We start from the raw sequence: 22901 nt of genomic DNA, 5'->3' as shown, positions 1-22901 counted from the left end.
TTGAACCTTCAAGAAATAGGGAGTTAGGTTCCCATGGCCACCAAAACCTGTAGTAATCTTTCACTAGAGATTGCTGAAAATACACTTTTCTGTAAACAGTTATTTTATAACAAAACATTACTTCTATTCACATGAACTTTTCCTAAAATAGTACTCATGAAATAACACATAAAATACAGTGAAGAGGAAAGGCAACTCCGGAGAGAATGGTGAGAAGCAGAAGTGACAATGTCCTGAAACAAAAAATAGAGAGGAGTAATCTGATAAATCTCAGGTCTAAGTTTGAACTGTTTCCTAAATACAGATCACCAAGAGCCTCACCCAGTGGGGACAGATCACTCTGCTCTGCTCACTTGGGAATGAATTCATACTGGCAGTAAGAGAGGCAGGATACTTGCTAGGCTGCAAGGACACTGGGGAGAGGATGGAGTGAGCACCATCTCATTTACTCACAAATTTAACCACTTTTTCATTTTTTCCCCAATTTCTTCATAATGTACTTGAGAGATTCCCTTAGCGCTTTCTAGAACAGATTGATGAACACTTTGACAAATACTTTCCTTATTTCTAGGGATATAAGAAATCATGGATTAAGTAACACCAAACTTGAGCACAGCAATTGCAGACATTCCAGTACTAAGTTGATTTAACACCTTTATTTTCTCACTTAGCTGCATCTCTATCTTTGCATGTTTGGGTTTGGAGCCCAAAGGATTTGCTCTAGGTTTTAAGGAAAACTTAAGCTTGAATTTTAAAGGCAAAATAATGAAAATATGTTATTAATTCATGGGGAGATCTTTACTACAGTATGATGAACAAGACCAATGAAGTGCTTAGTAGAATAATAACAACTCCACAACTTGCATGCATCATACTTCTCATTTTTTTCTCTACTGTGCATAGCCTCAAATATGTATAAATACCAATGCCAAAGTGAAAATGAATTTACTGATAAAATCACATTTATCCTTAAAATCATGAAAGTTAAATGGGTACATATTGAGACCTGAGTCTATATTATTCAGAAATACACTATATGAAATACATAAGAAAATGATAAATAAAGCAGAGAAATTTGAACAAATTAAAACCCCCTAAGTACAGTCTAGTCAGAACCTTTTAGCAAACTATTTTCTGTTTTTGCTTAATGTAACTTGGTATTTTTACAATATTAATAGCAAATTCTCCTATAATTTTTTATTTTTACCTTCATGAGATTCCTGGCTTAATCAATGCTTCAGTAGATGATGAGGTTGCTTTAATGGGTAACCATTTTTTCTTGACCAGGGCTTTATATGATTGCTGTCATCCATATCATGTTTCAAGTTGTCATTGAAATATAGACTTCTGCCTATATAAGTAATGCTAAACTATGAACTAAGCTGCTCTGGGGTGAATTCAATCATTTTTTTTTATCCTAAAGTCACTATGAATACAACTCTTTTTTAGGAGGTACCCTTCCCAAGTAGAAAAAAATGCTTACATTAAATGTAGTCTAAGGAAATCTTTCAGGTAATACATGAAGAAGGTATAGTTTTTCTTTGAAGTTATAAATTTTAGGCTTATATAACCTCTTAGATGGCTATCTAAAAATTTGACCTTTTTTTCCCTTTCTAAGTTTTTTTTTTTTGAGAAATGTTATTGCTCAAGCATTGTTCTCTGGTGATTGGCCCTCCTGCCAAGATAATAGTAGCTTCTTCTAAGTTCATTCTCAAGCTAATTATTAGCACTTGTTCTGGGCAGGCTGCCTATCTTGAAACAATGACTACCTCCCAAGGTTACTGAATGTGGGTCATCTTTGAGCTAATTATGAGAAAATGCCCAGTAGAGGCCTCCCATACTGATAATAGCTGCCTTTTGTCTAGGGCTTGCTATAGGTAGCAGTTAAATGTATGCTAAAGCCACATGGCAAGTTGATTGTGAACTCAGAAAGACTGTCTATGAACTCAGTCATATGTTCTCAATAAAAGCTCCCCAAATCTTTAAGGTCAGAGGAAAGGTGAGACCCAGAAGTCAGACTTGCTCTTTCATACAGCATGAGGAGCTTAACTTTAAATGACACTTTGATAAATGTACAGCTGCTGAAGAGGACTTCTGGTAAAGATCCATAACTGACTGACCTTCACCAACATGGAAGCTGATAAGACAGGAAAGTACTCATTTTTCAGCATACTTCTCCATGACCTTGAGACCCACTTTACTGTCCTTTAATAACACCTCTTTAAAACATCAGTCATATATATTCACTTCTGAGTGGTGTGGCAGTATGATACAATAGAAAAAGCAAATAATTTGGAAAGAACAGATCTGGGTTCAAATTCTGGTTCTGCTGCTTTTTTTTTTGCTTGTGTGACATTATTATACAAACTTACTTCTTTGTCCCTTGATTTTCTCATGAGAACATGAGGCAATTGAACTCTGAGGTCTCCTCCAACTTTAAATTTATGAGTTTTATGACCTAATAGTCAATTTGGAAAACATTTGCTGCTAAATGTGGGGAAAGGAGTAGGAAAGACAAAAAAAATTCTTTTGTCTCTAATATTAGCCCAAGTGCAGGACACCTCTTGATCAGAAAACCTCTAAATAAAACAACTCTAGCTTTTAGGAAGAGCATTAGATCAAGAATTCAAATATTAGCTCATACTTTCAAGCTCTCTATCCATGTGCAAATCATTTTATTTTACTTAGTCTCAGTTTCCATATCTGTAAAACAGGGATGATTATATTTACACTTCCTATTGCATATATCAGTTACCAGAAAAGTACTTTCTGAATACAAATGTACCTTATCATAGATTTTAGAGCAAGGAGGAATTTGAGGCCAATTAATCTAAGAATCTTTTTTTTTTTTAATAGATGTGGAGACTAAGGTCCAGAAAAGTTATTTGATTGCTCAACATCAGACAGATAGTAAGAAAATAGAGGATTCAAAACAAGGATTTAAATTCAGGTCTCCTGACTTCAAATCGAGTTTTCTTTCCACTGTATTACACATGAATTTGAGTAGCTATTGCTACTTGTTTACGGCTCATCAGAGAGATGGCATCGTTGGCCTCTCTCACACTTTCATTTCTTTCTGTCAAATTCTAATACTTCCTTCCTCCCCCAGCTCTCTGTACTGCATTTCTCCCACAGCTAGCAGAAAAGAAGGAACCAGCATGGTTTACGATGCAAATACAGCATGTGCTTCTGCACCAGTATGAATCCTACATGACTGGTGTTTTCTAGTCACAGATCTCTCTGGCAGCATGAGCTGACTCCCTCAACTCCCCCTCCTTCCTAATGAAATTTTCATCTCCAAAGAATGACCCTTTGCAGGTCTCAGAATCTTCTGCTAATTTTACAAGACAGCTTCTTGCCAGAGTTTTTTGATAGACCCAAAATCCTTCCCAACCTCCATGCCTGAATGTTCTAAATCAACACATGTGAACAAAAATAAATCGTTTTGTTTTTACAAAAAAGTCACAGAGGGGTCTCCTCAGAACCCTCATGCCAAGAAAGATGAGTTTTTGATTATATTTCCTATTACCATAGACACTCTAAAGTAATACTGTTGTTATTTTTATCCAGTGCCTTTATGTTTTTAGCTGAGACAAGTCTAATCCAATTTTGGGCAACTGAGGATGGACCATAAGAGACAGAGATTGAACCCAGATCTTTCTTCTTGAATCAACCATTCATTCTGCTAAGGGCCAGTAAGGGGGGTACAGTGGCTATAGCTACAATCTTGAAGAAGATCTAACTCAATATCCTATCTCAGATACTTACTAGCTGTATGACCCTGGGAAAGTCATACAACTTCTCTATGTCTCACTTTCCCCAGCTGCAAAAGAGAGTTGAATTTGTTGACTACTAAGGTCTCTTCCAGCTATGTTATCTATGATCCTACAAGAGTGGATATATTTGTTACAGAAAAGTAATGAAACATTTCAAAATGAAAGGAAGGAAAATGAAAATATTTAGAATTGCAATAGGAAGCTCCTAGAAAATGTTGATTTGTAGTCAAATACCTATACCATATATGTTTCTTAGGAGGTCTAGTCCATTTCCTTGGATTTGCATCTGTCAAGGTATGCTCTGAGACTGCTTGGAGGGTCCTTTCAAAATGAGGTCGAAACTATTTTCATTATTTCATTTGTCTTAGGAAGATTCTGAAGATCACCTGACAGAAGCAGATACCAGACACTGAGGCCCTTTCTTGAGCTTAAATGTCTAGCATTCCAACATTACTACAGAGAGTGCAAATACAATGGGCTGGACACATTATTAGAATGTCAGATGTACACTTGCCCAATAAAGCTATTTTATGGAGAACTCATATGGGGCAAGTGCTCACAAGGGGGTCAGAAGAAGAGATACCGAGACATCTTGAAGATCACATTGAAGAAATTTAGAATTTGTTGTACAGCATGGGAGACACTGGCACAGGATTGCCTAGCATGGCATGCCTTCATCAGTGAGAGTGCTGCTCTCTATGATGAAGGAAGAATTGAAGTAGCTCAAAGGAAATGTGACATATGTAAGTTTGGCGTACCCACCCCAGGGGTTCACATGAACTATTTGTATGCACCTTGTGGTAGAGCATCCCATGCTAGTATTGGTCTGATTAGCCACAGTCAGACACACTGTAATTTGTCTCAAACGTCCTGATGTCTTTTTGGTCTTTTTCGATAATGAAGGACAAGAATCAGCAGAGAGAGCTTAATTTTAACATGGCAAATATCAGCAGCAGTACCCCACATTAAAAAAAGCTCTTTGAATGCGGTCCTCAAAAAATTTTTAATATTTAAAGGAGTTTAAGAATCACTAGTCTTATCTGACAAAATCAGAGTTCTCATGGAAAATTTGAATTAAAATTATAAGAAATTCTGTTACTTTATATTGATAGTATCAAAGAGTAACTATTAATAACCAGTGATTGTAACAGGCTATTGTGCCAGGATTCTGAATGGTAATTTTGATTTCCTAAGACCAGATAAAATGATAGTTGACACCATAATACAAATGTATCAAAGATATTTCCTTATCATTTAATTATCTTGCATATGTATGATATGCTTCCCAAAGCCCTAGACCTTTCCAATATTTGATCTTATTTGAGTCTCAGAATAATTACTTGGCATTTGCATGATGCTTTAACATTAGCAAAGTGTTTTACATACATTATGCCATTTGAATTTCATAACAGTCCTAAGGCCTATTGTTATCTTTATTTTATATAAAAAGAAATTGAACCTCTGAGCTAATGTCAAGAAGTGGGATTTATTAATTCAATAATAATTGCAAACAAAAGCATTTAGGCAACAAGCAAAAAAAAAAGGTTTATCAAGTGCTTACTATATATAGCACTTTATATGTATATGTGTTCCATAATAATAACTTATTAATCATTACATTATTAGATTGTAAGCTTCTCAAGGTCAGGGGCTATCTTTTGACTCTTTTTGTCTTCAGTGTTTAGCATAGTGCCTGGCTCATTGTGAGGTTGATGACTTTTGACAGCTCTGGCTCACTTAAATCTAATTCACTTGCAGGTCAAGACATTAAGCTCCTGATGTCATTAGTCTTCTTTGAGAATGAAGAACAAAAAAAAAGCAACAACAAACTAGCACAAAATTGGTACTTAATAAACATTTATTGAATAAATTATCTCATTTGATTCTCAAAATAATTGTGAGGCAAATGCATTAAGTTTCTGTTGTCTTATACACAAGGAAATGGGCATTTGTTCATTATCACACAGTCACCAAATATGGCAGGATTTGAACTTGAGTCTCTATTACTCTATTACTCTGCATCCTGCACTATAACTTCTATACCACAGGTGGAGAAAGTCTCACTCTTTCTGGAGGCAAATAATAAAGGGAAGGCCTTGTTTCTCTGAAGTTTAGATACCACATGGGTGAGGAGAGAGATGCTTTCTCCTCCACCTCTCTTAGACCCCGTTGCCCCAAGAAACAGACTTGTGTTTGTTTGTTTTTTTCTGTTCTGTTCATCATCATTTTCTGTTCAAGATGCTAAAGTTCTCAAAATGGACCACAGTGGGGGGGGGGGGGGGGGCTTTGAAGTTGAATTTGGTACTTTAAGAATTGAGTTAGGGAGGCTAGGTGGCGTAGTGGATAAAGCACCAGCCTTGGAGTCAGGAGTACCTGGGTTCAAATCCGGTCTCAGACACTTAAAAATTACCTAGCTGTGTGGCCTTGGGCAAGCCACTTAACCCCATTTGCCTTGCAAAAACCTAAAAAAAAATTCAAAAAAAGAATTGAGTTAATTTGAGAACCCAATCTTCCTTTTTTCAATATTTATTTGATTTATTGGGTTATAAAGTGCCTTAAAAGTTAAAGTGATCCTTATTGAAGCTATTTTTCTCACAGGTAATAACCACTGAAGCAATTCTGTTTTCTCTAAAGAATTATAAATGCAGGATGTCTGTCCAACTCTCATATTCTATGATAGGAAAAGGCCAGAAACTTCAGGAAATTAATTGTCTTTATAAAGAATTGCACTATAGAATTAGTGTGTGTCTAAAATACACATGGTAAGGGGTGGTAAGGTGGCTCAGTGGATAAAGCACCAGCCCTGGAGTCAGGAGTACCTGAGTTCATATCCACACTCAGACACTTAATAATTACCTAGCTGTGTGGCCTTGGGCAAGCCACTTAACCCCATTGCCTTGCAAAAAACAAAAACTATAAAAACTAAAATGAAATAAAATAAAATACACATGGTAATACAATTAACAATTATGGGTAGTGATAAATTCAGTACACAATGTTAAAGTCCTGAGGCATATCAGTAGACTAACTAATCCATCTCATACCTGAAAAGATTCTACCTTGTACTATATTCAAGAAGTTGTCAAAAAACCTCTGAAAAAAAAGGATGTCAAATGAGGAAAAATTCATTATTTCCCACATATTACAAACCATTCTTGAATAATTATAATTGTTAAGAATTGTTCCCTTACATCAAACTTATTTTTTTTCTTTTTACAACTTCTATCCATTATTTCTTTTTTAGAAAGAGTTTATTTACTTTGTTTCAGAAGTTTTTCCCCTATTCTTGCTTCCCCCCACCCCCCACTAAAGGCAGTCTGTTAGTCTTTATGTTGTTTCCATGGTATACATTGATCTAAGTTAAATGTGATGAGAGAGAACTCATATCCTTAAGGAAGAAACATAAAGTATAAGAGATAACAAAATTACATAATGAGATAACTTTTTTTTCTAAACTGAAGGTAATAGTCATTGGTCTTTGTTCAAACTTCACAGTCCTTTCTCTGGATGCAGATGGTATTCTCCATTGCACATAGCCCAAAATTGTCCCTAATTGTAGCACTGATGGAATGAGCAAGTCCATCAAGGTTGATAATCACCCCATTTTGCTGTTAGGTTATACAATGTTTTTCTGGTTCTACTCACCTTGCTCAGCATCAGTTCATACAAATCCTTCCATGCTTCCCTGAATTCCCATACCTCCTGGTTTCTAATAGAATACATACATACATACATATATATATATATGTATATATACATATATATACACATATGTATATATATATATATATATATATATATATATATATATATATATATATATATCACAGTTTGTTAAGCCATTCCCCAATTGAAGGACATTCACTTAATTTCCAATTCATTGCCACCAAAAATAGGGCTGCTGTGAACATTTTTGTACAAGTGATGTTTTTACCCTTTTTGATAACCTCTTCAGGGTATAGACACACTAGTGGTATTGCTGGATCAAAAGGTATGCACATTCTTGTTGCCCTTTAGTGATAATTCCAAATTGCTCCCCAGAAAGGTTGGATGAGTTCACAGAGCCATCAACAATGTATTAATGTCCCAGATTTCCCACATCCCTTCCTAACATTGATCATTGTCCTTTCTGGTCCTATTGGCCAGACTGAAAGGTGTGAGGTGGTACCTCAGAGATGCTTTAATTTGCATTTCTCTAATAAGTAATGATTTAGTGCAATTTTTCACTTTGATTTCCTCAGCTATAAATTGCCTTAGCACATCTTTTGACCATTTGTCAATTGGGGAATGGCTTTTTCTTTTAAATTTGAGGGCAGCTAGGTTGCACAGTAGATAGAGCACCAACCCTGGAGTCAGGAGTACCTGAGTTTAAATCCAGCCTCAGACATATAATAATTACCTAGCTGTGTGGCCTTGAGCAAGCCACTTAACCCCATTGACTTGCAAAAAAACCTAAAAAAAAGAAACTTTGAATCAGAGTTCTGTATATTTTAGAAATGAGTCCTTTGTCAGAAACACTAGCTGTAAAAATTGCTTCCCAATTTACTATATTTCTTTTGATCTTGGTTACAGTGGGTTTGACTGTGCAAAAGCTTTTTAATTTAATGTAATCAAAATTATCTAGTTTGTATTTAATAATGTTCTCCATCTCTTCCTTGCTCATAAATTGCTTCCGTTTCCATAGATCTTAAAGGTATACTACTCCTTGATCTTCTAGTTTGCTTATAATATTATTTTTTATGTCTAAATCCTATATCCATTTTGATCTTATCTTGCTATGGACTGTGAGGTCTTAGTCTAATCCAGGCTTCTTCCATACTAACTTCTAATTTTCCCAACAGTTTTTATTGAAGAGAGAATTTTTATACCAATAGCTGGACTCTTTGGGTTAATCAAACAGTAGATTACTATAATCAATGCCACTATTTGCACCTAGTCTATTCCACCACCACTCTATTTCTTAGCCAATACCAGACAGTTTTGATGACTGATGCTTTATAATATAATTTTAGATCTGGTAAGGCTAAGCCACCTTCTTTTGCACTTTTTTTCATTGAATCCCTGTAAATTCTTGACTTTTTATTTCTCCATATGAATTTACTTACAATTTTTTCTAACTCATTAATGTAATTTTTTGGAATTTTGATTGGTAGGGCACTAAACAAGTAGTATAAATTTGGTAGGATTGTCATTTTTATTATATTAGCCCAACCTATCAATGAGCAGTTGATGTTTGCCCAGCTATTTAAATCTGATTTTATTTGTGTGAGAAACGTCTTGTAATTGTTCAAAAAGTTTCTGAGTCTTCCCTGGCAGGTAGACTTCCAGGTATTTTTTATTGTCTGAGTTTACTTTGAATGGGATTTCTCTTTCTAGTCCTTTCTGCTGTAACTTGCTAGTCATATATAGAAATATTGAGGATTTATGAGGGTTTATTTTATATCCCGAGACTTTGCTAAAGTTGCTAATTACTTCTAGTAGTTTTTTAGATGATTTTTTGTGATTCTCTAGGTATACCATCATGTCATCTGCAGAGTGAGAGTTTGTCTCTTCCTTCCTAATTCTAATTCCTTCAATTTCTTTTTCTTCTCTTATTGCTGAGGCTAACATTTCTAATAAAATATTGAATAGTAGTGGTGATAATGGGCATCCTTGTTTTATCCCCAATCTTAGCTAGTCTATCCCCATTGCATATAATACTTGTTGATAGTTTCAGATAGATACTGCTTCGTATTCTAAGGAATAATCCATTTGTTCCTAGACTCTCTAGTGTTTTTAGTAGGAATGGGTGCTGTATTTTGTCAAAAGCTTTTTCAGCATCTATTGATATAATCATATAATTTCTAATAGGTTTGTTATTGATATAATTAATTATACTAACAGTTTTCCTAATATTGAACCAACCCTGCAATCCTGGGATAAACCTTACTTGATCATAATGTATTATCCTAGTGATAACTTCCTGTAAACATTTTGCTAAGATTTTATTTAAGATTTTTACATCTATATTCATAAGGGAGATAAGTCTCTAATATTCTTTCTCTGTTTTGACTCTTCCAGGTTTAGGTATCAGCACCATATTGGTGTCATAGAAAGAGTTAGGCATAGTTCCATCTTCACCTATTTTTGCAAAGAGTTTATATAGAATTGGAAATAATTGTTTCTTCAGTGTTTGATAGAATTCACTTGTGAACCCATCTGGCCCTGGAGATTTTTTCTTAGAGAGTTCAGTGATGGCTTGTTTAATTTCTTTTTCTGAGATAGGGTTTTTTAGGTTTTTTATTTCCTCTTCATTTAATCTGGGCAACTTATATTTTTTGTAAATATTTGTCCTTTTCACTTAGATTGTCAAATTTACTGGCATAGAGTTGGGCAACATAATTCCAAATTATTACTTTTATTTCTTCCTCATTGTTTGGGAGTTCACCTTTTTCAGTTATGATACTAGCAATTTGGTTTTTTTCTTTCCTTTTTTAATGAAATTCACCAGAGGTTTATCAATTTTATTGGTTCTATTTCTTAGTTCAATAGTTTTCTTGCTTTCAATTTTATTAATTTCTCCTTTAATTTTTAGAATTTCTAATTTGGTATTTAATTGAGGGTTTTTAATTTGGTCTTTCTCTAATTTTTTTAGTTGCTTATTTAGTTCATTGATTTCCTCTTTCTCTAATTTATTCATATAAGAATCTAAAGATATAATATACTCCCTGAAAGCCACCTTGATTGGTTTTGGTATGTTGTTTCATTATTGTCATTATCTAGGATGAAATAATTCTTTCTATAAATTGTTACTTGATCCACTCATTCTTTAAAATGAGGTTATTTAGTTTCCAATTAGTCTTGGGTCTGTAGCTCCCTAGTCCTACATTGCATATGATTTTTATTGCATTATGTTATGAGAAAGAAGTGTTCATTATTTCTTCCTTTCTGCAATTGATCATTAGGTTTTTATGCCCTAGTACATAGTCAATTTTTGTATGAGTGCCATATATTGTAGAAAAAAATTATATTCCTTTCTATCCCCATTCAATTTCCTCCATAAGTCTATCATATCAAGCTTTTCTAACAATCTATTGACCTCTTTCACCTCCTTCTTGTTTATTTTATGATTAGATTTATCTAAATCTGAGAGCAGGAGGTTGAGGTCTCCTATTAGTAGAGCTTTGCTGACTATGCCTTCCTGTAGCTCTTTCAACTTCTTTTCTAAGAATTTGGATGTTATGCCATTGGGTGCATACATATTTAGTATTGAAATTACTTTATTGTCTATGGTACCTTTTAGGAGAATGTTGTTTCCTTCCTTATCTCTTTTAATCCTATCTATTTTTGCTGCTGCTTTGTCTGAGACAAGGATTGCTACCCTTGCTTTTTTCACTTCAGCTGAAGCAAAATATATTTTGCTCCAACCTTTTACTTTTGCTCTCTATGTATATCTCTGCTTCAAATGAGTTTCTTGTAAGTAGGATATGGGAGGATTCTGGTTTTTAATCCACTCTGCTATTCGCTTATGTTTTAAAGGAGAGTTCATCCCATTCACATTCAAAGTTATAATTACTAACTCTTTATTGCACTCCCTGCTATCTTCCCTCTGTTTGTATTTTTCTCTTTTTTCCCTTTTAATCCATATTCCCCAGTGTTTTGTTTCTGACTCCCACCACCTTCAATGTGTTTTCCCTCCTATATCAACCCCCCCCTTTCTTTCCCCTTTCCCTTTTCCCCTTCTTCCTTCCCTTCATTCTGTTAATTCCCTTTTTCTCCCCATCCCTGTTTTCCCCCTCCCCCTTTCACCTTTTAATACTTGAAAGGTAAGATAAGTTTCTTAACTTAACTGAATGTATAAGTTAACTTTAAGCCAAGTCTGATGAGATGAAGATTCAGGTGGTGTTCACCTCCTACCTTCTTCCCCTCTATTACAATAGATCTTTTGTACCTCTTAATGTAATGAGATTAACCCCATTCAATCTCCTCCATCCTCCTGTCTCCTTACTGTCCCCCTTTTTAAGAGATATTGTTTTTAAATCATTCCATATGAGTCACAGAAAAGTTATTAGTATCCATCACTTCTGGCTAAATATATTCTCTCTAATAGAGTTACAATTCTCAAGAGTTATTAGAGTCTTTCTCCCAGGTAGGGATTTAGCCAGTTTCATCTTATTGGATAACAGTCTCATGGATCAGTCATGACTGACCATCACTTCTGGCTAAGTATATTCTCTCTAATAGAGGTAAAATTCTCAAGCACTATGAGAATCTTTCTCCCAAGTGGGGATATAGCCAGTTTCATTTTATTAGATAGCAGGTTTTTTTGTTTACTCCTTTCTATTTTTCCCTTTTCATGTGTCTCTTAAGTCTCCTGTTTGATGTCCAAATTTTCTATTTAGCTCTGGCCTTTTCATCAGGAAATGTTGGAAGTCTCCCACTTCGTTAAATGTCCTTCTTTTCTCTTGGAAGAGAAGGGTCAGCTTTGCTTGATAATGGATTCTTGGCTGCATTGCAAGCTCCCTTGCTCTTCAGAATATCTCATCCCAGGCCCTTCAGTCCCTTAATGTTGATGAACCAGGTCCTGTGTAATCCTTACTATGGCTCCTTGGTATTTAAATTGTTTCTTTCTGGCTGCTTTCAGGATTTTCTCTTTTATCTGATAGTTCTGGAATTTGGTCACAACATTTCTTTGTGTTTTCATTTTTGGATTTCTTTCAGGAGGGGATTGATATATTCTTTCAATAAGTATTTTGCCTTCTGGTTCCATAATATCAGGGCAATTTTCCATCACTAAAGCCAGACTTTTTTCTCTTCAATGTTTTCAGGAAGACCTATAATTCTCAGGTTGTCCCTTCTTGATCTGTTCTCAAGATCAGTGCTTTTGCTGATGAGGTATTTTACATTTTCTTCTATTTTTTTGATCTTTTGGTTTTGTTCAACAGAATCTTGTTGTCTCGTGAAGTCATTCATTTCCACAGATTTCATTCTTTTTTTTAGAGAAGAATTTTCTTCATTTACCTTTTACAACTCCTTTTACAATTGGTCAGTTCTATTTTTTGAAGGATTTTTCCATTTGTCCAAGTGTAATTTTGAGAGAATCATTTTTTTTGCATTTGCCCAATTGAGGATTTGAAAGAATTATTCTCTTTTTGTATTTGTCCAATTATATTTTCCAAGGATTTCTTTTCTTATTGCAACATGTTAATTTTCTCTTGAGTTTCTTTTCCCAACTTTTCCAATTGATTTTTAAACTCCTGGAGACCAATTCACATTCTCCTCAGAAGTGCTAGATCTCTCTGGGTTAGAATCTATTTCTTCTAAGTATTTCTGCATGGGCCCCCCTTTTCGCCTTTCTTCATCTTTTTACAATCTTGTGTTGGGGGAAGGGGCTGGCTTTTAGACATTTGCTTTTGAAGATCCTAGAGGCTTTGTTAACTTGGCTTAGTAATTCCAAGGGCTGATCAGTAGGGGGTGCTGGTTGCTTTCTCTTGAATCTCTGTTCCTCAGCAGCATGGTCTGAGTTGATCTTTTTTTTTAGGTTTTTTCAAGGCAAATGGGGTTAAGTGGCTTGCCCAAGGCCACACAGCTAGGTAATTATTAAGTGTCTGAGGCTGAGGCAGTATTTGAACTCAGATACTCCTGACTCCAGGGCTGGTACTATATCCACTGCCACCTAGCCACCCTGCTGAGTTGCTCTTGAACAATGTGCTGGGCCCTGAGGGAGAGAGTTAATCTCCCTTTCAGTTGAGTGAATTCTGTTGCCCACACCTGAGCCTGAGGGGGTGGGGGTTGTTTACTGTTTGTTCTGGGGAGAAGGCTCCACTGAAAGGATGGAGTTCAGGTCCCAGCCCAGCTGGTAGTTTTCCCAGTATGCTCTGAAACTCTCTGTGCTGGAACTTACCCTCCTATAGCTCCTCTCCCAGGGGTCAAAGACTCCACAGCTAAAGGTGGGTCTCACATCCAACACACACCAAAGCACCTGTGGCTAATGCCAATCCTCTGGCCTCCCCCAGCTTCCATCCTTGTGCTGTCTCTCTGATCTCCACTCTCAGTTCACCCATGGTCCCCTGAGAGAGAGACCTTGTTGGTAGGTGTTCTTCTCCTAGCTTCTCTTTCTGTGTTTTGTCGATCAAATTTCTGTTAAGTGGTTTCTTTCATGTTATTTGTGAGGGGAATCAGGAGCACTTAACACTGTGCCTATCTTCCCTCCACCATCTTAGCTGGAAATCTCTAATCCTTTTTTTAAAAGAAATGGGGGGGAGGTGGGGTGAAGCATTCCTCTAAGGCATTAAAGGGAATTAAGTTTGGTTTTGCTGTACCTTTGAAAAAGAAATTCCTTTGAAGAAGTTAAAATGACTGTTAAGTGTTTAAGGGGATCCCCTAAAAATTGAGGAATGCAATTAGTGAGAGTTTGAGACAATGGCAGACCTAAACCCATTTAAGATACCTTTGGAGAGAGGTGAAATGTAAACTGTTTGGTCTTCAGGCAGTGGGATCAGGATAGTCACTGCTCTCCACTTATCTTCATACCTGTGATTTCTCTCAATCACTTATAAGTTCTTTTGGAACAAGGATTAGTGTGTGTTTATCTTCTTTGTCTTTCTATTTCCAGTGTCTAACCAAGAGTCTGCAGTAGGTATTCACTCATAATATCTAGCATTTATGTAATATGTTAAGGTCTTCTAAGCCTTTAGAAATACAATTTTAAGCTACTAAAGCTTAAAACTGCATTATGCTTTTTTTAATATCCTGCATTATCATTTTGTGTGACAGTCATGGGAGGCAGATGTTCTTATTATTTTCACTTTAAAGATGAGAAAACTAAGGCAGGCAGGTTAAATGACAAACTTAGAGTCATACCATTAGTGAGTGTTTGAGGCTGGATTTGAGTTGAAGTCTTCCCACCTTGAAGTCCAATTTTCTATACTCTGTGCCATCTAACCAACAATAAATTCTTATTAAATTAAATTGATTATAATGAACAAAAAATCACATTAGTGATAAATTAATGATGATTTCAAGCATAGAATCTGTGGCCAATTTTAATAGAAAGTAAAAGGTCAATTATGTGTATGTGTTTTAAGATGTTAAATATATTGAGCACTGAATTGCCCACTCTGCAAGTTTTAGAAAATCTATACCAGAGTGCAACAGCAACTTTAAGTACCACATCTAAAATTGGCACCCAAGTAGGGAACAGAACACAATCACACAGAAAATGAGTGATCTGGGAAAAATGATTCAGTAAAGCTGTCGAAAAAAAATCCAAAGAGAAATCACCTTGGGCACCAACATGCCATTACTGAGCAAAGCAAACAGGAACGATAAATGCACTTGAAGTAGAATCTTGAAACCTCTGGGACCTGGAGGCAAGCAAAATGCTGACTCCATTCACAGCTCTCCCCATGCAGGCATGGAGAAGCACAAAGAGATATAGTCAGAATTTACTGTTCTCAGTTCCCTTTATCCTTTGCAGATTCTTTCTTCCTGAATAGTCCATCTCCTACCCTCTTTTAGGTGAAAGTTATTAGTTTTAACTCAGTGTTTAACTCAGGCAGCTAAATGCTCAGAGACAATGGGCGTTTCATTGTCTCTTTCCTTATCAGCAACCATGGGTAGATATAACAGTGACCTTTTCCCAAAGGGAAGCATACATATAATGCCACACCACTTTTCCAAAGCCAATGGTCCTCCTTGGAAAGTAAGATAACAGGGACTTTAAGATTTCAGACTTTAAGGGATAGGTAACTCAGTGGATAAAGCACTGACCTGGCTGGAATAAAGAGGATCTGAGTTCAAAAGTGGCCTCAAACATTAACTAGCTGTGTAATGCTGGGCAAGTTACTTAAACTCGATTGCCTTAAGAAAAAAGGAAAAAAATCTATTTTAGAACTGAGAAATTACTTTAGAAATCATCTAGCTAGGGAGAAACATAACTATCAAGACAAAATTTGACCCTGGAGGAAGTAGAAGAGGAAAGTAGAGAAAATGAACTTTCTTCTCTTCCTGTAGAGGTGAGGGATTGTTGCTGTGGAAGAGCCATATCTGTCACATATTGTTGATGTGTCCTTTGGTTTTGCTCAGCTGCTTTTTTTCTCTGTCTTTTAAAATCTTTGTAGCAAGGGCTGACTGTCTGGGGAGAATAGAAAGAAGGGATATATTTGGAAAATAAAGATAATATGAACCCCCCCCCCAAAAAAAATTGGAGAGATTGGGAAGCCAAATCTGTGATTTCAATGAGGAAAGAGGGTAGACTTGGTAAGGAAATACTTTTATAATCTTATCCCTCTCTTCCTTTCCTGTCTTCTTAAATCTTACTTTCCACCATGTACTCTTTGATCTAGTGACACATAGCTCCTTGCCATCATATGAAAAAGATACTTACATCTCTCTGCTCTGGGCTCCCTACTGAGCTTCACCTACTTACTGGTCAACCTGGCTTCCTTCAAGATCCAATTAATATTTTATGTTCTACAAGAAGCCTTCACTGACTCCTCTCAATTCTATTGTTTTTCTTCTCTGATTTCCTAGTTATCTTAGATATGTTATTTTTATATATTTGAATGATTTTTCTTTTAAACAATATTTTATTTCCCCTTCTAAATACATACAAAAACAATTTTTTAACATTCAGTTTTTTTAAGCTTGGAATTCCAAATTATATCTCTTCTTCCTCCCCTTCCCCTGCCCTTAGATGATAAGCAGTGTAATACAAATTACACAGGTGCAATTATGTAAAAATGTTTCTATATTCATGGTTTTATGGAAGAAAACTCAAACCAAAAAAAAAAGAAAGAAGGAAAGAAAGTGAAAAATAGTATGTTTCAATATATATTCAGAGGCCATAAATTCTTTCTCAGGAGGTGATATATCTATGCTTATTATCTCCTTCATTAGATTGTGAACCCCTTGAGGGCAGGTACTATTTTTGCTTCTTTTTATATCTCCAGTATTTAGCACAGTACCTGTACATAGTAGGCATTTAGAAAATGCCTATTACTTGAAGCAACCATTTTCTTTGAAAAGGAAATCATCTAATTCATGAATGGTTATTGATTGCTTAAGGGGCAACTAGATGGTGCAGAAGATATAACACTGTCCTTGGAGTCAGAAGGATAGGAGTTTCAATCCAGACTCAGATGCTTGCCACTTTCTAGCTCTGTGACTTTGGACAAGTCACTTAGACCTGATTTCCTCACATCCACAGCCATCTCCAATCATCCTGATTCATATCTTGTCATTGGACCCAGATGTCTTTAGAGTAGAAAGTGAGACTGGTGTTTAAACACAGCACCCCCTTACTTAAATCCAATTCATATGCTTGTCTCCTTGATGTCATGGTCTTCTTTGAGAATGAAGGAGAGACATCATCATCATCATCATCATCATCATCATCACTGAGTATTGGTTAATTAATGATTATTCATTAATTTTGCAATTGATATTATGGTAATGAAGAAAAGTAAAGGACTTGCACAAAGTTGTCAATGAACAGTAGTGACCTAGAACAGGGCTCCCCTGATGCTTAGTACAGAACTCTTAATGCTGTTACAGGTTATTCCTTTCCTGCAACTTTCTGAAGAAGTGGTCATTCCTGGGTTGGAACCTTGGTTATCTGAGAAGCCAAAATCAAGAACCATTTCAGCCAGCAGTGTGATAATAGAGAATCAGGGACCAGTGATGGTCAGTGGCCAAATATATTAATCATAATATTGTAGAATTAAAACTGCCTGGAATTTTGGAGGTCATCAAGTTCAAATTCATTTTACAGATAAGAAAACTGAGGCACAGAGTGATTAAGAGAAGTGTCCAGGTTCAAAAAATCTGAGGCTGGATTTGAACCAGATCATTCTCATTCCAATTCCAAGCACATTCTGATGACTCTAATGCTTTTAGATAAAATTTTTCTTAAATCTAATGAACTGTTTTGGGGAAAAGCACTTTGTGAAACACCACATATAAACTATTATTTGCAGAAGATTTTCTTAAATACAATAACTTTTCTAAATTGCGAAATTTAGAGTATTGAGATGAAATCAGCAGAAGGAATATATTTTTTGAAAGTTGAGAGGAAAGAGAAATTATTCTTCAGACCCTTTTCCTATTTTGTCTGGGAGACTTGAGGGTTTATTTTAAAGATATTTTGCATTAGAAGATTCATTTATTCATTTTATCAGCATTTATTAGTTATCAAATCAACAGTAGGCAGAGTACTATATTGGGAGTTATGGAAAAATGAGATCTGTTTCCCAGAACAATGTTAAATTTGTAGGATTGCAGACAAGTTAAAAAATACATGTAGGTTGAAAAGGGAGAGAATTCACATCTCCTAACTTATCATTTGGGTGCATAAGGATTTCTTATTTGAAATAACATGCTACATGTAGCAGGATCACTTACAATTACTACTGCAGTGTAGGATTTCTCCAAGCCTTCTTCTCAAATATTTATTCAAAACTACACACTGTCACTTTTTCACCCCACCTTGTCTGTAACTGTGCAATGGATAGTGAAATGCTGGTCTCAGAGCATACTTCTGAAAAGTCAAGCACACACTCAACAGAGATGGGCACATGTGATACATGGTGAATGTGGTAAACAGAGACCCTAAAGGATGAAGTTTTGCCCATCAAAATATTGCTTTCAAACCAGAGTTAAAAGGAGCTGGCCCTTTCTTGTTAGTAAGAAGTGTTTGCTGAGGATGGAAAATAGGATAATACACTGGTCTAATTCTAAGGAGATTGGAACAAGTGATCCCAATTCCCTATCACCAGGACTATTTACAGAAAATGAAAGCAATAATAAAAATCCAAACAAGGCCAAACAAATCAGTGACAATTGTGTAACCAAGTGTGCCAGCTTGGGGTTGGAAGAGGTCAGTATCACAGATGAATAGATAACTCCCTCTCATCTAACCCTATTCTCTCCCAACTCTTTCCTAAATTGGGGTTATAGTATATGACTTTAATTTAGTCAATGCCTTATTCTGCCTTTCACTGGGGGCAAAGTAAAGACGGCCCAACTTCCCCCTACTCAATCAGCAATGACAGTATATGTTATTTTAACCTGATAAGAGGGGGAAAGTAGGTCACATATGAAATCTCTGTGAAATCTAAATGCCTTCCCCCCTCCACCACCCTCCCCACACTTTAGCAAAATTATTCCTTTCTTAATGTAAAAGAGCATTTAAGTTTCATAGTCATACCCACTAGTTATATCCTATAGGCATGTTTCATATAGAAAGCTTATGGATCCCAAGGCACTGTTTGCTATCACACGTAACTATATTCTTCTAAAAATTGTATTTAAAATACTCATGGTTTTTCCAGCTGTCAGCCATAGTAGACCAGTCACATTGGTCAATAAAGCTGACTTAATAGTGGGATGAGGGAGCCTAACCGACTCTGCCCAAGAAGAGCAATGGTCCAATAGCCTTTTAATAAATAATCCTGTACTCCTGAAAGCATGGCTAGCTCCTGGCTGAAGTTCCCCAACACCATTTCTGACCCTAGCCAATATTGATAGCATGGGCACATCAAGTTTTGACACAGCTTTACTCCAAATTGGGAAGTTTATCCAATATTAACTAAGCAAAATTTTCCTTTCATTCATATCAAGCCAAAGGAAAGTATATTTCAAACTGAGGCTTGAACCCAGGACCTTTAAACCATTACCTGGAGTTTTCTCTCTTTTGTGGTTTGCTGTTTCACAAATAAAGATGCTCAAAAATCAAAAGCAGTTATGATGGACTAAATTTTTATCTAATTGGTAAATTCAAATTATTTAAACATAAAATACAATGGTAACTTGAAATTAGAGATGAATTTTGGAGTAAATCACTGTGAGTTTAGTCAGAGGAAAAAAGGAGAAAAGTTAAAACACATCAGAGAGGAATAGTTTAGCCATAAGAATGCTGGCAGGTAGAGACAATGGTCTATGGATCCAAGTCACCTCTCTAGTCCCCTTATGCAGTTTCTATTGCTTCTTCAGGCTCTTGATTGTTCAACTGTCTTCAAATTATAGGCTCTCAGCACCTTTTTCTCAACTAGAAAATCTATCATTCCAAACTCTTAGCTCACATTTCTGCACCCTTATACCATTAAAAACTCCCATTACTCTCCATCTGTTCCAGAATAGGAAGAAATAATGCTGTCTGTCTGGACCATAGTTCCCAGAAGTTCATGTACTGAGGCTCTGCACACAGAATCCACCTCCAAAAGCCCACTATAATTTTTTTGGTTTAAGTTTAACTGATGCCTTTTTTCTTTTTATTGATAATTTCAACATACTGACCTTTATTCCCAACCTTCCTCTTTTTTTTAAAAGAAAAAAAACAATTAAGCAAAGTCATCTACACCTGTCAGCAAATACAACATTCTACACTCATAGTTACTCACTTCTCAGTGCAAAAAGGGAAGTACAATTGTCTATCTCATCTCTGACCTCAAGACTGATCATCATAATTATTCAGCATAAAGTTTTATTTTATTGTTATTGCTATTTACAATTTTGTAGTCATTAGGAATATTAATCTCTTGATTTTGTTTACTTCATAATGTATTCATACAAGTTTTCCCCACTGTTTCCCTAAATTCCTCATATTGTCAGTTCTTGCAACACAGTGATATTCCTTAACATTAACATAGGCTATTTGGAACTCATTGGATGGAATCCAAAAGATGAATACCCACTTTATTTTCAATTCTTAGCAACCATAAAAATGTAGCTCTGAAGGACGGAAAAGTTCATGTTGGAGGGGCAACATGTTGAAGGACAAGAATGATTATATATTTCAATTTACAGTTTTCTGGGGTACCTGATGAGGTAAGAATAGGCTACTCATTGTCATTTCAGTAATATGACCCCATTCGGGGTTTTCTTGGCAAAGATACTGAATTGTTTGCTTCCCAAATCAATTTAGAGAGGAAGAACTGATGCAAACAAATTTAACTTATTTGCCCATGGTCATACAGCTAATAAATGTCTGAGACCAGATTTGAACTCAGGAAGATGATACTCCCTTAATTCAGAACAAGTACTTATCTGCTATAACACCTAGCCACTAGAGAATAGGTTAGCAGAGAGAAAATGTGAAAGGACATTTAACCTTCCCACCTAGGTTCCTGATACTCTTTCTCCATTGAATTTTCATTCTGAAATTTTGGTTTTTGGGATTTAGGGATTTTCCTTCTTTCTTTAATGTGCAACACCTAGAAATGCAAATTAAAACAACTATGAGGTATCAAATCACACCTATCAGATTAGCTAAGATGAGAAAAAGGGAAAAATAATGTTGGAGAGGTTGTAGAAAGATTAGGACATTGATTCATTGCTAGTAGAGTTGTGAAGGGTTTCAACCATTCTGGAGAGCATTATGGAACTATGTCCAAAGAGCAACAAAAATGTTCATACCCTTTGCCCCAGCAATTCCAATTCTAGGCCTATATCCAGAAGAAAGGATAAAAAATGGGAAAATTCCCACATGTTCAAAAATTATTCATAGCAGCTCTTTTGTAGTGGCAAAGAATTAGAAATTGAGGTTCTATAAGAAACTATAAATAGTCAGACTCTAGAGAAGCATGGAATGAATTACAGGAACTGATGCTGAGCGAAGGGAGCAGAACCAAGAGAACATGAGATGATCAATCTTGATAGATGCTACTCATCTCAGCAGTTCAGAGAACTAGGACAACCATATTAGACTGGCTATGGACAATGTTATCCCCATTTAGAGGAAGAAAAACAAAGTAAAACAAAAAAACCCTTTTAGAATCTGATGAGCACTTTATAAAAATTATCTCTTCTATATCGCTTTGCCTTACTCTTAATTCCTCATACTGAAAAATGACTAATCTGTAAACATGCTTATAAAAAAATATGTATGTACAATGTTAACCTGGCTGTCCACTGCTGAGGGGAGGGGGGGGGGGAATGGGAAGGGAGTGGGGAAGGAAATTTTGTAACTTAAAAATATACATATGCATATAGATGAATGTTGAAAAAAATTTCATAATATGAATTTGGAAAAATAAAATATCAATAAAAAATAATGTGAAACCCCTTAATGCCTTTCCTTATCCATTTCTTTATTTCTCAGGTTCTTATTCATACCTTCTAAATAAATCTCTGGAGAAGAGAAAAAAATCACATTAGTGCTCTATTAACCTCTTTTCTTCCCTGTTTTTCATTCACAGATCCTAAGTGAATGACCTCTCTACATGTTACCTGGAGAAGTTTCTAGTGATGGTGATAGTGGAAGATTAATGGATGGAACTATAAGGAAGAAAGAATAGGCGTTCGGGGCTAAGAAGAGAAAGGGAGAAAAACTCCATTTTAAATTTTCTTAGAGAATCATAGATTTTGGACCTGAAATAGGCCTTGGAAATGATATAATTCAACCCCCTCAATTTACAGATGAGGAGAATGAAGTCCAGAGAGGTTGTTACTTGATCATAATCACACAATAGTCAATATAAAAGACAATTAGAATTCAGGGTTTCTGGCTTCAGGGCGATGAATTTTCCTACTATACTAAGCCTCCCAAATCTTCTGGGCTAGAGAAGATCCATGGCCTCAAGAGAAGCTTATGTCTACAGTAGCTTGTACCACCTGTGTCTGTCACTGTGTGATATTCCTTTGGGCTTTTTAGTTTACCTAATTGGTTTGGTTTGGGTTATGGCATGACAAGTCTAAGTGATTTATTAGGCTGTTGTCTTCAGTCACATCTGCCTCTTTGAGGTTCCATTTGGGGGTTCACCTGACAGGAATGTTGGAGTGATCTGTCATTTTCTTCTCCAGCTTATTTTACAGATGAGGAAACTGAGTCAAACAGGGTTAAATGACTTGCTGGATCACATAACTAGTAAGTGTCTGAGGCCAGATTTGAACTCATGAAGATTAATCTTCCTTATTACCTTATCCAGGGTTCTATCCACTACACCTTCTAGCTGCCTCAGATTTGTTACATGAGAGTCTAAAAAGATGGAGTTAGGTAAAAAAGAATAAATCATATTGAATCTAAGCCCTAAGTCAAGACTTGGGAGTTCTGGGGATACTGCAGTTTCCCTAAGATTCTGCCATATGACTTCCTTTCTTGTGACATTTCCATGATATAGAAAAGGACATCAAGTTCTCATTCTTTCT

General features: G+C 35.9%; 1 long non-coding RNA gene across 1 annotated transcript; it reads left to right on the top strand.

The window, feature by feature from the left end:
* Positions 1 to 2004: 2004 nt before the first annotated feature.
* Positions 2005 to 22322, top strand: LOC141499982 (uncharacterized). The gene is made up of 3 exons (XR_012471813.1): positions 2005 to 4519; positions 5535 to 5619; positions 21953 to 22322. It is a non-coding gene; the product is annotated as an uncharacterized LOC141499982 (long non-coding RNA).
* The last annotated feature ends 579 nt before the right edge of the window (positions 22323 to 22901 follow it).

This window comes from Macrotis lagotis, chromosome X (assembly GCF_037893015.1).
Source record: "Macrotis lagotis isolate mMagLag1 chromosome X, bilby.v1.9.chrom.fasta, whole genome shotgun sequence".
Taxonomy (NCBI): Eukaryota; Metazoa; Chordata; class Mammalia; order Peramelemorphia; family Peramelidae; genus Macrotis; species Macrotis lagotis.
The sequence above is the reverse complement of the archived record's forward strand: the minus strand, read 5'-3'. Positions and strand labels throughout refer to the sequence as shown.